This window comes from Mesoplodon mirus (assembly GCF_964341445.2).
Source record: "Mesoplodon mirus genome assembly, chromosome: 12".
Classification (NCBI taxonomy): domain Eukaryota; kingdom Metazoa; phylum Chordata; class Mammalia; order Artiodactyla; family Ziphiidae; genus Mesoplodon; species Mesoplodon mirus.
Window position 1 is genome coordinate 6,265,265 of NC_138988.1, and position 16,406 is coordinate 6,281,670.

The following is a 16,406-nucleotide window of genomic DNA, read 5'->3' on the forward strand; positions in this document are numbered from 1 at the left end:
CCAGGTCACTTACCCATTCTTCTGCCTCAGTTATTCTGCTATTGATTCCTTCTAGTGTATTTTTCATTTCAGTTATTGTACTGTTCATCTCTGTTTGTTTGTTCTTTAGTTCTTCTAGGTCTTTGTTAAACATTTCTTGCATCTTCTTGATCTTTGCCTCCATTCTTTTTCCAAGGTCCTGGATCATCTTCACTATCATTATTCTGAAGTCATTTTCAGAATTCTGAAGGTTGCCTATCTCCACTTCATTTAGTTGTTTTTCTGGGTTTTTATCTTGTTCCTTCATCTGGTACATAGCCCTCTGCCTTTTCATCTTGTCTATCTTTCTGTGAATGTGGTTTTTGTTCCACAGGCTGCAGGACTGTAGTTCTTGCTTCTGCTGTCTGCCCTCTGGTGGATGAGGCTATCTAAGAGGCTTGTGCAAGTTTCCTGATGGGAGGGACTGGTGGTGGGTAGAGCAGGGTGTTGCTCTGGTGGGCAGAGCTCAGTAAAACTTTAATCCATTTGCCTGCTGATGGGTGGGGCTGGGTTCCCTCCCTGTTGGTTGTTTGGCCTTAGGCGACCCAACACTGGAGCCTACCCTGGCTCTTTGGTGGGGCTAATGGTGGACTCTGGGAAGGCTCACACCAAGGAGTACTTCCCAGAACTTCTGCTGCCAGTGTCCTTGTCCTCACGGTGAGACACAGCCACCCACTGCCTCTGAAGGAGACCCTCCAACACTAGCAGGTAGGTCTGGTTCAGTCTCCCCTGGGGCCACTGCTCTTTCCCCTGGGTTCCCTGCTCCTTCCCCTGGGTCCCCATGCACACGCTCCTTTGCGTGTGCCCTCCAAGAGTGGAGTCTCTGTTTCCCCCAGTCCTACCAAAGTCCTGCAATCAAATCCCACTAGCCTTCAAAGTCTGATTCTCTAGGAATTCCTCCTCCCGTTGCCGGACCCCCAGGTCGGGAAGCCTGACATGGGGCTCAGAACCTTCACTCCAGTGGGTGGACTTCTGTGGTATACGTGTTCTCCAGTTTGTGAGTCACCCACCCAGCAGTTATGGGATTTGATTTTATTGTGATTGCACCCCTCCTACCGTCTCACTGTGGCTTCTCCTTTGTCTTTGGATGTGGGGTATCTGTTTTGGTGAGTTCCAGTGTCTTCCTGTCAATGACTGTTCAGCAGTTAGTTGTGATTCCGGTGCTCTTGCAAGAGAGAGTGAGAGCATGTCCTTCTACTCCGTCATCTTGAACCAATCACAGCTGTTATAAACTCTTGAGGAAATGCATTTCTGCTCTCTACAGCTGATAGGAGTGAAGGGGGAAAAATACCTCGGAAATGGCTGGGTCTATATCCATCCCCTGTCTCCTTTCTGCAACTCAGCAGAGGCTTGATTATTTGGAATTCCTCTCCAAAGTTTCACTTCTTGGGCTGGTTTTAGGCCTGCTAAGTCCATAGTGATCAGCATTTTTAGAAACATCAGCATTTGAGAAACAGTATGTCAGACATTATTTGAAGCCACTGGTGACCAGGGTATGTGTTGTTTCCTTGTGCCATTTGAAACTGATGTATCATGAGATAACTCAGGCCATATCCTGGGTGTGTGGGATGGAGAGGGAGTAGCCAACTTACTAAGAATATACAGACAGCAGAAGAAAAACGGTTAGCCCTTGTGTCAGACTTACTCTGTGTCAGGCTATTCTAAGAGTGTTACATAATCTAATATATTTGCTCACAACAATCCCATGAGGTAGGTAGTATTATCATCCCATTTTGCAGATGAGAAAACTGAGGCACAAAGAGATGAGGAGACTTGTTCAGAGAATACAGCCAGTGAGTCACTTCAAGATCAGACAGGTAGGAAGCAGCTGAACCAGGTCTGGAACCTGGATCAGTCTGGCCCCACAAGCCTATTCCTACTTCTGTGGTTTGTGAAAGAAAACTAAAAAGGGGGAACCACTTGAGCCCCTGCATAGAGACTAGAGGTATGGATTAAAAAGAAGTAGAGATAAATTACGTTTGGGATTAACATATACACACTATTATATATAAAATAGGTAAAAAACAAGGACCTACTGTATAGCACAGGGAACTATACACAGTATCTTGTAATAACTTATAGTGGAAAAGAATCTGAAAAAGAATATATGTATAACGAATCACTTTGCTCTACACTTGAAACTAACACAACATTGTAAGTTAATTATACTTTAATTTTAAAAAGAAGTAGATTAAAAATATCTACTCTGCCACTTGTTAGCTCTCTGCTTACTTTGCTTCTCTGAGCCTCAGTTTCCTCGCTTGTAAATGAGAATAATAATGCCTATGCCACATCCAGGATTTTAGTGATGATCTTTTGGTAGCAGGGTACATTAAACCCACTTATAACTAGCTTTAGCCAAAAGGGGCTTTAAACTGAAAAATGCAGGAAGTCATTCTGGATTCAGACACAGACCATGTCAGAAGCTCAAGGGAAGTTGTCATAAATCTGTCTCCCTCTATCTCTTGACTATTTGCTTTTTTTTTTTTTTTTTTTTTTTTTTTTTTACTTTTTGCGGTACACGGGCCTCTCACTGTTGTGGCCTCTCCCATTGCGGAGCACAGGCTCAGCGGCCATGGCTCACGGGCCTAGCCGCTCCGCAGCATGTGGGATCTTCCCGGACCGGGGCACGAACCCATGTTCCCTGCATCGGCAGGCGGACTCTCAACCACTGCGCCACCAGGGAAGCCCACTATTTGCTTTTGTATCAGTTTTATTAGCAGGCTGGGTCTCTCCACAGGGACGCAGAAATGGCGAGTTAAGCAATCGCAAGCCAAGAGATCATTTCCTTCCCCAAACCTCCAGCAAAAATCCTAGGGTTGACTCCCATTGGCCTGGCTTGGGTCACATGCCCAGCCCTGAAATCATCATGATTGCTCTGATTGGCCAAACCTGAGTCACATGCTTACAACTGGAGGGGGGGGTCAGCCCCTCCCAAGTCACAGGACTAGAAGTGGGTAAGGGATGGTTTTGTAAAAGAAAATCAGGGTGCTATTAGCAAAACAACAGGGCATCGGTACTGTACAGGCACAGATGTCTACTTCCTCACAGAGCCATTGTGTGTTAAATACTCTTATGTGTGCAAAGTGTTTGGCTCTGGTGGGTGCTCAGGAACTGAGTCTCTCCATTCTTTCCTCTCCTCTAAGAACCAGGATACACATCCCACCAAATCTAGGCCAACTGCTTCCTTGTTCACGTGGGGAAACGAAGAAAGTCCAGAGAAGAGAGGGCACTTGCCCAAGGTGACCCAGCAACCAGCCACAGAACCCATCTGATCAGTCCTAGAATCTGTGTCTTTTGACCTGAAACAAATCTCAGTTAAAGTCTTAGCTGAGAACATTGAGATCCCCTACTAACCAAGGGAGTTATCTTCTCATTTGCACAGGGGAGACTGGAAAACTGCAAAGCACTTAAGACCCAGAGGAAATGATGCCACTCACATTGGGCTCCAACTGTGCACTGAGCTGTGGACTGGCAGATCTGGCAGAGTGCCAGTCCAGCTCCCCACCCATCACATTATGAGCCTGGCCACTTCCTCAGGGGACTGCACTCTGGAGGCTGAGAGACCCAAGTGGGCATTTTTCATACGCCTGCCTGAAGTAGGCAAGATGGCCCTTCCCTTGTTTACTTTCCTGGTTAGTTTGTGAGAGCAGCTGTGCCCCCTTCAGGGCTAAAGTGGACCAAGTAGCAAGCATGTGATTTAGAGTTGTCAAAATTGATCCTTTCAACTTGACCCTTGACTCAGTTCTAGAGTTTCTGGCCTTGGGCAGGTAGTCTAACTTCTCCACTCTAAATTAATTAGACTGGCAAGCTGTGAAGCCCTCTGTGTCAAGGAAGGTGAGCAAGAATGGCACACATCAAGCTGGAATGACAAGACTGCTCCCTCCATCCCCCCTCAAGTAAAGCACAACGGTTTTGTGTACACACTGCTGCAGGGAGTGTACCTTGCTACAGGCTTCCTGGAGGGTAGTTTGGAGCCAGATGTTGAGAGCTTTAAAAATGTTCAGACTATTATTCCATAGTCTAAGCATTTTTCCTGAGAAAATAATCATGGCTATCACCAAGATATGCATAAAGATGTTCATCGCAGGATTGCATATAATAGTAAAAGACTGAAAAGAATCCAGATGTCTAACCATAGGGGATTGGTCAAATAAATTATGGTACATCGATAGAGTGAGCTATTATACACATAAGATCATATTAGAGAATACAGAATTATGTGAAAACTGATTATAATATGAATGTTAAAGGAGCAAGTTATAAGTGACTAGGTATGCATAAACTCATTTTGTGAAAAAATATACATATTTATGTATTAAAGAGCTTAAAGTGGCTGTATCAGGGATAGATGGGAAGGAGAGAAAAATTTGTGGGTGCTTTCGGTTTTCACTTATCTGTATGTTTTCTAACATTTCATTAATAAATTTGTATTACTTTGTTAATTAGGAAAAATGCCCAGTAATTTATAAAAGGGTTTGTGTTGGTTTCCTTTTTAAAAAGCACTTTCACTTATTAAAAGATCACAATCAGAAGTGAGGTTAAATTGATATCTCTCTCCCTCTCTCTCTCTCTCTGTTTCTCTATCTCTGGCTAGGATGTGTGGAGAGGAATGGGGAGCTGAAGGCTGGAAGAGCAGCAACAGCTACAGAGCGATACAGTGCAAGAAGGGGTTGCACCAGGAGGCTGTACCCATTTGCTGTATGACCCTGGGCAAGTCACTCAACATCTCTGGGCCTCAGTTGCTCCCTCCACAAAATGAAGTGTTTGGTTACATTATCTCTGGAGTTCTTTCCAATGCAGAAATTCTAGTATGGATAAGTTCTATGACCTCCAGTGAATGTTCATATATGCTCCAGGGGAACAGAAATGTGTTCAGCATAAATTATTTTTGTCTCTCCAGCCCTGTGAAGACTGTGGAAAACTCTGCTTGGCCTCTCTGTGTCTTAGCATCTTCTTTCTGCTCAGTCTCTCCATCCAGCTACATTGAAATTGGCAAATTCATGGAAAAGCACCTAGAATATCGGGCTCACCTCCATGTGTTTCTCTTACTCTGGGATCTTGATCCCTCAAGTCCTGGCTTCCTGGATAGCTGTTTGAAGCCTTCTAACAGATTTTATTTTTCTTTTCAACAATTTTATCTAGGTTTTCTAGTTGTTTATTGAGAGGATTGATCTCTACAAGCTAGTTTGTCATGGACGTAAGCACAAATCACTTCATATGTTAGTAAGTGAAACAGCTGTTTATAGAATGGTATGTACAGTGGGTTCTATTTATATGCAAAGTATATATATGTGTTTATACAGAAGAATCAGAGAAAGGACAAAAGCTATAAACAGTACCTAACTGGCAAGGTTTTCATTTTTTAACATAAATATTTCCAATTTTATATAACAAACACTGAGTATGTCCAAACTGGGATTGACTTTTGAGGTCATTTATACCCATTTTGAAAATGAGGAAATTGAGGACAAGAACATTTAAATTTATTTCAATTTAACAATTACTGGAGGCTTGTTGTGGGCAGAGAACCATACAAGGGGAATCAGGACTTCCAAAGAAATGTAATACCAAGTTATCTATTCCTCCATTAGAAGTGTCTCCAATGTGTGCTAGACCTTGGGATATGAGGATGCAGATGACAAGAATCTGCCCTCAAGAAATTCTAGCTGTGGAGATAGATATTCAAATAAACCATCCCAGATATGATGTGATAAATGCTGAACTGATGATATGGCAGAGACTGATTTTCTTCTCAATAGCCATCCTCTCAACTTCCAACTAAAAGATTGTATTTCCCAGCCTCCCTTGTAGTGAGTTGTGGTCATGTGACAAAATTTTGGTCCATGAGATGTAAGGGTAAATGTTGTGGGGGTTTCTGGGAAGTCTTTTTAAAGGGATCAGCCAATCTCCTTTTCTATTCTCTGCTACTTGGAATGTAGATGCAATGGCTGGAGCTTTAGTAACCCTTTTGACCTATACTGTCACCTTGTGAAGGGATCACAATACTAGGATGATGGAACAGATAAAATAGCCTTAGTCACCAACACAATGGAGCTGTTCTATCAGCCCTGGATTATATATCTTTACACTTATTTTACATAAGAAAGAAACAAACTTCTTATTTCTTATGCCACTATTATTTAGGATTTTCTCTTACATGCAGATAAACAAAATCCTTACTTATACAAATCCTAATTAAAGTGTTATGGGAGCAAAGGAGTGAAGGAGGGAAGAATGAATATTTCCATTCTTGAGCATCAAGGAAGTCAGAGTAGGTGTGGAGGTTGTGAAGAGTTCACCAGTGAGATGGGCAGGGATTAAAGAGGAAGAGTGGACCATGCAGGGAGCATGGGCACAGGGCTGGGAATGGGCACAGGGGTGTTTGAATCATGCAGCCTGGATTCAAATCCCATCACAATCATGTCAGTGCTCTATGCCTCAGTTTCCCCATCTGTAAAATGGGGGTAATAATAGTGTCAGCCTCATCGGCTTGTAGTGAGGATTACATGTGTTAGTATCTGTAAAGTGCCTGGTGCCTGGTGAGTGCTCAGTAAATTCTGGCTGTTAATGCGCTTATCTGCAAAATGGGATAATCATAGTCTGACCTCTTATGGCAGCCAATGTGGATAACATAGCACAGGGCTTTACCCATTGTAGGTGCTCAGCCGTGTAGCCCTCTTTCTTTCCCTGCCCTCAGGGGGCTTACAATCAATATTTAACAAATTTTCACCAAGCCCCTACTCTGGGCCAGGAGGTCGCTGATTCCAGGATGAATCAGACCTTATCCCTGACCTCCAGTTACAGTCTCAAGGAGGGGAAAGGAATGTAAAGAGACAAGCATAATACCATGTGGAAAGCGCAACAGTGGTCCAAATTCAGTCCATGAGCTCAGGTGAGCAAGAAAGTTAACTTTATTTTGGTTAAACGAGCTCAGTCTCTGCTATGATCTCCCATATTGGGTGGGAAACCTTAATCTCAGGTAAGTTGAGATTTTCCTGTTTCTCTGGGGGTGTCTCAGTTCTAGGGATCTTGTGGGGAGCATCTGGGGTGCATCATCACTTACCCATGCTGATATCTGTTGAGACATCTTTATTCCTATCTGAGGAGGGGTCACCCACCTACGCAGGCCACTGCTAAGTTGTCCCTTGTTCTGAAGTCTCATCCCCTCTCTCAGCTGCTTCCAGGGCCCTTCCAAGTGCACGGGAACCACTGCTCAGCTCCCACAGCCCCCAGGGCACAGGGAACTCTGTTAGACATATGAGATTCTTCTGCCCAGCCACACACAGCCATTTTTCTACTAGAGAGTCTGCCTAGGAGAAGGGCACAGGTCCTTTCCACACTTACTTTCCTTGAACTTATCTGGGGATTCTGTGGTCTCTCCAAGTTTAGGGCTGTGCCCCTAGAAGAGGCAGGTTCTACTCTTACTTTCCTCAGGGGTTACACCATCCATATCAATCTTTGCTGATGCTCCAGCCCTCTCCTCACTCTTCTCTAGAAACTTTTGTCTAGTTTCAGGGAGGCAGAACCTTACTCTTAAACCCCCTGCATTTTCCCATATCAATCATGTCATCAATGCACAAAAGCCTTTTCCTGTTGCCCTGAGACCCTAGATTTTTGAAACTCAAAAACCAGGAAAAGATTCTGGTTTCTCTTTTTCTGCAGGGCCAGAAAAGGACAGTAGCCTTGAAACAACAGCCTACTATTTTTTTGTTGTAATGGTGGCGGCAGGGGGTTACATGTAAGGCTTCTGGGTAACAGAAATTAGCAAGAATGAAAAACAACCCAATGAGCTCCCTCCATTTCCCCCTGCCCCCAAAATAGCGAGAATTAAGAAGACTGACAACTTCAAGTGTTGGCCAAGATGTGGAGCCACTGGAACTCTGGGAATGCGAAATTGTATAGGCACTTTGGAACACAACTTGGCAACTTTAATAAACATAGATCTACCTTATGATCCAGAAATTCCACTCCTATGTATATCTCCAAGAGAAATGAAAACATATGTCTACAAAAGACAGTGCATAAATCATAACAACTTTATTCGTAATAGCCCAAACTGGAAACCACCCAAATATCTATCAACAGGAGTTTGAAAAACCAAATTTTGGTAAATTCATACTATGGGATACCACACAACCATAAAAGTAGATGAACTATTGCTGTCCACAAAACACAAAAGTCAAAATCATCATTCTGAATAAAAGAAACCAAACATGAAAGAGTAAATATTATATAATTCTGTCAATACTTATATGAAGTTCAGTAACTGGCAGAACTAGTCTATAGTTTTAGAAGTGGTTACCTCTTGGGGAGAAGGAGGGTGGCTGTTATTGACCAAGGAGGGGCACTGGAAGTGAGTGCTGGAAAAGTTCTAAACTTTGATCTTTGGGATGATAACACAGGTATATAGATAGGTAAAATTTTTAATATTTGTGCATTTTACCATATGTAAATTATACCTCAGTTTTAAAAAATCAAATTTTCCTTAAAAACACAGAGGCTAATATTTCAAAAATAAAATGCTACGCTGGTGCCACGAGGAGGTAAGCCCACAGCACTCTTTGAAAGCCCAGGAGAGGCAGTAACCACACAAAGACATGTGTGTGCCTGATGATATTGCTTGGGTTCCTAGATCCAGCCACGCCTGAAGACTAACCTGAACTTTTCATCTATGTGAGCCAATGGATTCTACTCCTAGAATAATTGTTTGAGTTGGCTTTTTGCCACTTGTAACTGAAAGAGTTCTAATGAATATAGCCTCCACTAAAAAGCTTTTATATGGATACAGAGCATCTATTTGGGATGATTTAAATTTATGGAAATGGATAGTGGGGATATGAATTGTGAATGTACTTAATGCCAGTGAATTGTGCACTTAAAAATGGATAAATGATAAATTTAATGTTATGTATATTTTACCATAATAAAAAAATGTTAATAAAAACCTTTAAAAATATGCAAATAGAGAGACAGGCAATGTCATTATGAAAGATATGCATTTTGAGATGGAGCTTGAAAGATAACTGAACAAGACCTGGTTCAGAGAGGCAAAGTATTTCAGGTGAAGGAACAGGGTGAATAAACCCTTGGAGGGAGGAAAGTAAAGAGAGCATTCAGGGATGGTGAGAAGTGGAGATGTCCTGAGCAAGCTGGAAATCATGGGAGATGGGTCTGGAAGGTAGATTGGGGCCCAGATTGGGAGGGCCTTGAATGCCAGCGTGAGGGAGTTTATGTTAACCCAACCAGAGGTCAATTCCCATTGTCTAGAAAAGGCACTGGAAGTTCCAAGGCTGTTTGGGAAAACTTGATGGAGAATGTAAGGAATGGCTTCTGGGGCCCAAGCTCCAGGTTGCCTTTCCTGGCAACTGGCTCCCCTGGAGCCAACTTCCATGTCCCACTGGCCCTGCAATACAGATGGCTGGTGAGCTCAGGGACTGGTGATACAGGGTGTCCCTGCCTTCCACGTCCCAGTCTGGGCTGTCGGGAGGTCTTGGACAAAAAGAACCCAGACCCTTGCCCTCTGCAACCCACTCCCCACACAACAGGCAGAGGGCTCTTTTGATACACAGCAAGCCGCTCTTATTGAAAACCCTCTAAAGGATTCCCAACCCACTTAGAATTCAGCCCATATACCTCCTACACCCCTCTGTCCTCATCTTTCACCCTGTGCCTGGACTTACTCCCTCCAACAACCTTGGCATCCCTGTTGTAAGCAGACACAGCAAACTTTTGTCCTGACTTGGGGCCTTTGCCTTCTGTACCCTCTGCCTGGGATGCTCGTACTCCCATCTCCCCAGAGACACCTCATCATCATTCAGTCTGCTCAGTTGCTGCTCTGGTTTTTTTTTTTTTTTTTTTTTTGCTGTACGCGGGCCTCTCACTGTTGTGGCCTCTCCCGTTGCGGAGCACAGGCTCCGGACGCGCAGGCTCAGCGGCCATGGCTCACGGGCCCAGCTGCTCCGCGGCATGTGGGATCTTCCCGGACCGGGGCACGAACCCGTGTCCCCTGAATCGGCAGGTGGACTCTCAACCACTGCGCCACCAGGGAAGCCCTTTTTTTTTTTTTTTTTTTTTACAAAATGTGTTAGTTTACTAACTCTACTTTTGTCATACATTGGCAACCTCTTTAATATCTAGAGACTAGATATTGTAAAATTGGGACCCATTGGTCCAGTATATACAAAATATATACAGTAAAGTTAAACAAAATGCATGTAACATATAGAGCAATGGGTAAGTTGAAATGTTCTAGTACCTGCTAGCAAAACATCTTTTGCAATCTTTCCCTCCCACCTCCCTAAACCCAATGAACAAGCACAGAGTATACTGTTCAGAGAAGAGGTTTAACAATTCCATTTCCAAAGACAGTATTTCCCATCAGTTTTTAAAAGCTACTTACAAGAAGCATTATTCTACTAAAACTACTTTTAAATACATCAAGTACTTCTAAACATCTAGAAAGAATAGATATTTCATATAACAACTTACTTGTCCACTATGTACACAGCACTGTTAAATAAAATTGCACACATGTAACAATGGTTATAATCTGAGGTATCTTCTAAATACGACCATTTTGGCCTGAACCATTTTCCTCCCTCACTTCCTTCTCTCCACCGCCAATCCAGTGGACAAGTACATGCATGTGTAATGCTTAGAGGTGGCTGAACAAATTCATATCCAAAAGTCATCTACAGAAGACAAGCATTCCTATGAATTTCAATAAAGTATACAAAATGTGCTAATTTTACTACTTTGTCATACACTGGCAACCCCTTTAACATCTAGAGACTAGATGTTGCAAAACTAGGACTCAATTTGTCCATTATATACACTATATACACAGCAAAACAAAATGAACATACAAAAAATGGTTTTGTCTGAAAATGTCCAGGTATGAACACACTAGCATATGACCTTTTGCAATTCTTCCCCTCCCTCCTCCAAACCACTGAACAAGTATAAACAATAGTATACTGCTCAGAGAGGTGGTTTAACATTGAACATTCCCAAAGACAGTACTTCCTGTGAATGTTAGCAAAAAGATATTTACAAAGTGATACTTTACTACCTCTACATTTAACATACGTTGGGCACTTCTAAACATCTAGATGGACTAGATGTTTCAAATAAGGACTTAATTTGTCCACTATATACAGAGCAGTACTGAATGAACTGCACACATGTAACAGTTATAATCTGAGAGTGTCTTCAAAATACCAGCATTCTAGCCATTCTAAGACCAACCCCCTTCTCTCTCTCCCCCCTCTACCAACCCAGAGGGCTATCATGCTCAAATTTTCAGAAGACAATCTTTCCTAGAAATTTTAACACAAAATGTACAAAATGTATTATTTACTAACTCTATTTTTGTCGTACACTGGCAACCTCTTTAACATCTAGAAAGACTAGGTGTTGTAAATTAGGACTCATTTGTCCATTATATACACTATATACACAGCAAAGTGAAACAAAATGCAGGAACATAAAAAAGACAATGGTTAATCTTGCCTCACTATCAACACACTGGCACGGAGCTCTTTGCACTTCCTTCGCCTCCCCCTGACCTTGAACCAGTGCACAAACAAACACAGTGCATACTGCGTACTGTTCAAAAAGGTGGTTTGGCCACCCCTGCCCCCCCAAAACAACATTTCATACGAATTTTAACAAAAAGATATTTACAAAATGTCTTTTTACTACCTCTACTTTGAACATATATCAGGCACTTTAGAACATCTAGAAAGACTAGATATTTCAAAAAAGTACTTATTGTCAACTACATACACAGTAGTAAGGAGTAAAATGCACACACAAAACAATGGTTCTAATGTGCAAATGTCTTCTAACTGTGACCAGGCTGGCACAGAACCTTCTTTTCTTTCTCCTCAACGTCTTCCATTCCATGTCCTCTAACCCACTGAACAAACGTGGACCTCTGTGGCTCCTGATGTCGCCTCTAGAGGTGGTCAAACAACTCCATTTCGAAAAGTCATTTCCAGAAGACATTTCTTTTCTACCGTTTTTTTTAAAGAAACAAATGGGCATTTACAAGACGTGTGACTTTAACTCTATCATACGTCGGCAACCTCTTCACATCTAGGCCTATATGTAGCGAAAAGTTTTCTTTCAAAAGGTTGGGGGGAAAGTTGAGAGCAGCTTTTTCATATTATATACACAGGCCTTCTATAAACGGCCAGTAAATCTTCCCAAAGGATGGCGGGCACTTCCTGTTGGCCGCATGTGGTACGTGATTCTACCATTTCTATCTTCCGACATCGAGGTCTTGGTAGAACGGTGACCAACCGCCCGATGACCCGCGAACGTTCCACTCGTCGTCGACCGGGGCTCCGCTCACCTTCCGGGCCCGTTAAGGCCTTTGTCCGTCGTTGTCCGGACGAGGCGAGGTCTCGTCCAACTGGGGCAGAGAGGTCACCTCAGGTCCCAGATCCGCGCGGGCTCCAAGGCCTAAGGGTGGCTGAGCTGGCGTCCATATAGACACCCCCCTCCCAGGCCCTCGAGGATCTAACGGCCCTCCGCGGCGTTCCAGTGGCCGCCATTCTTCTCGCCCTGCCACGCCCGACGCCCAAAGGCGCCACGTCCTCGGTGGCCTGCCGGGGGCTTCGCCTAACCCCTGCAGCGTGGGGTCAAGAGACCCGGCGGTGGTCGGGATCTGGGCTCCGAGGGGCCGCCGCCATTAGGTCGCGGAGGTGGGGGTCGGGGAGCAGTTCGTTGCTGCTTCCAGGCTCGGGCCCTGCCAGTGGGCGGCTGCGGCGAGGGCTCTGGGGCTCGGCAAGACGCAGCCTGAGCCTGTCCCGGGGGCCCCCCAGTTCACCTGCCGACCAGAGGCCAGAGGGCCTGGAGGGCCCCGGGCTAGAAGGCCGCGATCCGCTTCTTACCACGCTCTCTGCCGGAACTGACTTCCGTTGCTGCTCTTTGGAGAAGGCTTCCCTGGATAAAGTCATGCTCCACCAATCGCTTCACCCTTCATAGTTCACAGGCTGCCTGTAGTGGTCTTTTTCCTGGTTTGTTTATTGTCTCTCAGTCTCCATTTGGATGTGAACAGCTGGAAGGTAGGGATTCTGCCATGTTCTAGCTCTGTCTCCAGCACTTAGCACAGTGCCGGGTCCATAGTAGGTACTCAATAAATGATAACTGAATGAATGAACTATTCACACAGTCAAGGTCCTTACAGGTAATTCTGCAAATGGGGAAGTGGAGCCCAGAGAGGAAGAGGGACTTATCAAAGGCATTCTGCAAATCAGTGTCAGAGACAGATCTTGACCCAGGATTTCTGGCTGCAAGTTCAGTTCATTTTCTGTAACTCCCCTCCACCTCCTTTTGCTAAAAGGGTTGCCAAGCTTCAGTGATTTCCCCGTGATGCAAGCATCCCAGAACAGAAAAGGTAGTGAACTAGAAGCCAGGATGCTTCGGAGCTGGATCTAGCTCTGCCACCCACACACCTTCCAGACTGTGAGTCTCCTTGAGGGCAAAGGCATCACCAGCATCTAGCACACTCATAGTACAGCAGGTGCTTAGACAAGGGTTGCTGGATGGATAAGTGATTGCTGACATGGAGATCATGGGTGTGAGCACAGGGTAATGGTTAAGATCTCGGAGTCTGAGCAAGACACACTTGAATTCAAATCCTGGATGTGCCACTTTCTAGTGGCTGGACACTTGGTCTCCCATGAAGAATATACTGTGGTAGCTAGTCCCAAGATGGGCCTCAATGACCCTCACCTGCTGGTATTTATGTTCATGTATAGCCCACATTAAATTAGGGCTGACCTGTGTGACCAGCAGAATACTGCAGAAGTGACAGTGTGCGACTTCTGAACCTAGATCATAAAAAGTATTGCAGTTTCCCCCTTGGACTCGGATCGTTTGCTGGGTAAGCCAGAAGCCATGTTGTAAGGACACTCAAACAGCTCTGTGGAGAAGCCCACCTGGAGAGGAACCAAGCCTCCAGCACTAATTTCAGGACATGTGAGTGAGCCACTTGGAAATGAATCCTTCCACCAAGTCAAACCTTCAGATTGGACTTCCCTGGTGCAGTCGTTAAGAATCCACCTGCCAATGCTGGGGACCCGGGTTTGAACCCTGGTCTGGGAAGATTCCACATGCCGCGGAGCAACGAAGCCTGTGTACCACAACTACTGAGCCTGTGCTCTAAAGCCCACGTACCACAACTACTGAGCCCGCCTGCCACAACTACTGAAGCCTGTGCGCGTAGAGCCCATGCTGCGCATCAAGAGAAGCCACCACAATGAGAAGCCCATGCACCACAATGAAGAGTAGCCCCTGCTCACTGCAACTAGAGAAAGCCCGTGCACAGCAACAAAGAACCAACGCAGCCAAAAAATAAATAAATTAATAAATTAATTAAAAAATAAAAAGTGGCTGTACCATTAAAAAAAAAAAAAGCCTTCAGGTGACTAAAACCCAGCCTCATGAGAGAACCTGGGATAGAACTGCCTAGCCCAGATGCTCCTGAATTCTTCACCCACGCAAACCATGAGAGAGAAAAAGTGATTACTGACGTTTTGAGTAACTACATGTCAGAGTGACTTGTTATGTAGCAAGAGACAACTAATTCATCATCTATATCTTTTTCTTTTTTCATCTTTATCTTCATCACCAACATTTATTGCGAGCTTACCATATCGTTTTTCATTTAACCCCTCCCCCCAATAATGCTATGAGATAGGTACTCTTATTATCCCCATTTATAGACAAGAAAACTGAGGTTTAGAACAGTGAAGTCTCTCCCTGCAGAACCCCTGACCTTAAGGACTTTATGCTCAGGCCTGAGAGTCAGAAACTCAAATACCTATGATCCAAGGCAAAACACGGCTCTAGGATCCTAGGAGGGAGACAATTTTGGATTCTGTCTTCTGGTAGTCGAGCCTCATAAGTTGAGAGAACACTCCAAAAGCAGCAGACACATCCCCTGCCCTTGAGCACCAGACTAGTAGAGGTCAGATGCTTGCAAAGAGTGTTTGGTATTTCCCTGAAGGGAAATACGTGCATGTCTATACATTAATGATGAAAAATAATAAGCCTTCATAGGGGTCTGGCACTTTGCACTTACAAAGCTTTACATATCCATAATTCCATGGAATCCCATCTGGCAGATAAGCATAGCATTATGGACTGAATGTTTGTGCCTCCCCCCTCCCAATTTTATATGTCAAAGTCCTGACCCCCAATATGATGGTATATGGATGTGGGGCCTTTGGGAGGTAATTAGGGTTAGATGAGGTCATGAGGGTGGGGCCTCATCATGGGATTAGTGGCCTTATAAGAGACAGCAGAGAGCTTGTTTTCTCTCTCTCCATGCACATACACAGAGAGAAGACCATGTGAGGCCACAGTGGGAAGACAGCTATCTGCCACAAGCCCGGAAGAGAGTTCTCACCAGAACCCAACCATGCTGGCACCCTGATCTCAGATTCCAGCCTCCAGAACTGAGAAAAGATAAGTATATGTTGTTTAAGCCACCCAGGCTACGGTATTTTATGGCAGCACGAGCAGACTAAGACACAGGGCAATGTGCCTTTTATAGATGAGGACACTGAGACCCAGAGAAGTTATATGATTCTCACAAAGTCACACAGGCTTTAAGTGGCAGAGCCCAGGGTAAAACCCAGCAATTGGGTGTTTTTACAAGTGCAAATGGTTGATGGGAGGTCAGTGGGTTTCCTCTAAGAGAGGTTCCAGGAAGAGGTGAGCAGGCAGCAGGGTTTTAAAATGGGGAGGTGGTTTAGTGGAAAGGGTGGGGGCATGGGAGGGTCTGAAGGGGCAGAGTGAGTCCCCGGGAGGCTCCCAGGGTGTGTGACGTCAGAAAAGGAGTGTAGCTGGAGTGACTAGAATGAGCAAGTCTGGGTGTGTGGAAGAGGCTTGCTTAGGGAATTTGTGTTGGTGGAATTCCAGCTGGAGGACTGTGCAGAGAGATCTCAGAGCTGGCACCAAAGTCAACCATGTGCCTAAAGGGGAAGAAGGGCTTCTTTTGCTCCTTGGGTGGCTTTAGTACAGTCACAGTTTTGTGCAACCATCTCCACTATCCATTTCCAGAACATTTCCATCACCTCCCCCAAATAACTCCGTATCTCCCAATTCCCCTCTTCCCCCATTCCTTCACAACCGCTAATCTACTTTCTGTCTCTATAGATTTCCCTATTCTGCACTTTCATATAAATGGAATCAACTCCACAGTGTTGTCTGATGTGATGGTCTTCTTTCATTTAGCATAACATTTTCAAGGTTTATCTATGTTGCAGCATATATAGGCACCTCATTCCTTTTTATGGCTATATAATATTCCATTGTGTGGATATTCCACAATTTGTGTATTCATTCATCAGTTGAGGGACACAAAGGTT